The sequence below is a fragment of the Pristiophorus japonicus genome, chromosome 7 (assembly GCF_044704955.1).
Source record: "Pristiophorus japonicus isolate sPriJap1 chromosome 7, sPriJap1.hap1, whole genome shotgun sequence".
Classification (NCBI taxonomy): Eukaryota; Metazoa; Chordata; class Chondrichthyes; family Pristiophoridae; genus Pristiophorus; species Pristiophorus japonicus.
Window position 1 is genome coordinate 223,402,154 of NC_091983.1, and position 1,186 is coordinate 223,403,339.

The following is a 1,186-nucleotide window of genomic DNA, read 5'->3' on the forward strand; positions in this document are numbered from 1 at the left end:
CTTGGCTCAGTTGGTTATGCTTCTGAGCCAGGAGGTCGTAGATTGAAGCCCCACTGCACGGCCCGTGCAGGTAATCTGAGACCGATGCTCCAGTACAGCACCGATGTAGGCGTCCAGTTGAGAGGTTAAACCAAAGCCCTCGGCCACCAGCTCATGTGCACGAGGAGCACAGAGTTCATCTTCGCCAACATCCCTAACACAACCAACAACCTATTTACCTCATATTTGTGAAAGCCTTCTCACAACTCGGAAGGAGGTCATTGTACCTATGCCAGCTCTTTGAAAGAGCTTTCCAATCAGTCCCACTTCCCCCAACTTCCCCCACCCCCCTGCTCTTTGCCATAGAGAATCAAGCGATATGGGGATAGGGCAGGAAATTACAGATAGAAGATCAGCCATAATCTTATTGAATGGCGGAACAGGCTCGAGGGGCCGTATGGCCTACCACTGCTCCTATTTCTTATGCTCTTGTGTTCTAAAAAAATGTTTCCTTTTCTGTAAAAAAATGCATTTGTCGGCATGACAACTAGTCACTTTTGCACTTCAGAAGCTAACTATTGTATGGGAAGTACTTGATTGTGATGGAAACATAGAAACATAGAAAATAGGTGCAGGAGTAGGCCATTCAGCTCTTCGAGCCTGCACCGCCATTCAATAAGATCATGGCTGATCATTCCTTCAGTACCCCTTTCCTGTTTTCTCTCCATACCCCTTGATCCCTTTAGCCGTAAGGGCCATATCTAACTCCCTCTTGAATATATCCAATGAACTGGCATCAACAACTCTCTGCGGCAGGGAATCCCACAGGTTAACAACTCTCTGAGTGAAGAAGTTTCTCCTCGTGTCAGTCCTAAATGGCCTACCCCTTATCCTAAGACTATGTCCTCTAGTTCTGGACGTCCCCAACATCGGGAACATTCTTCCCGCATCTAACCTGTCCAGTCCCGTCAGACTCTTCGATGTTTCTATGAAATCCCCTCTCATCCTTCTAAACTCCAGTGAATAAAGGCCCAGTTGATCCAGTCTCTCTTCAGATGACAGTCCAGCCATCCCTGGAATTAGTCTGGTGAACCTTCGCTGCACTCCCTCAATAGCAAGAATGTCCTTCCTCAGATTAGGAGACCAAAACTGAACACAATATTCCAGGTGAGGCCTCACCAAGGCCCTGTACAACTGCAATAAGACC